The sequence below is a fragment of the Myotis davidii genome, unplaced genomic scaffold (assembly GCF_000327345.1).
Source record: "Myotis davidii unplaced genomic scaffold, ASM32734v1 scaffold211, whole genome shotgun sequence".
In the NCBI taxonomy this organism is placed as follows: domain Eukaryota; kingdom Metazoa; phylum Chordata; class Mammalia; order Chiroptera; family Vespertilionidae; genus Myotis; species Myotis davidii.
Window position 1 is genome coordinate 931,903 of NW_006282523.1, and position 232 is coordinate 932,134.

A 232-nucleotide genomic window follows, 5' to 3' on the forward strand; every position below is an offset into this window, starting at 1 on the left:
CACCCCCCGGATGCAGATCCTGCAGCGCAAGGACACCTGGACCCCTAAGACCAAGCCTGTGAGTGGGGGGCCTGAGCACCCGGCCTGGCTGCCTGCCTGCCCACCTGGGGTCCTGGCGGCTCACAGCCCCTGTGCCTCTGCCCACCAGGTGTGCCCCCTGAAGGCCGCCATCGACCGGCTGGACACGCAGGAGGTGGAGCTGCGCGTGCAGCTGGCGGAGCTGCAGAGGCGG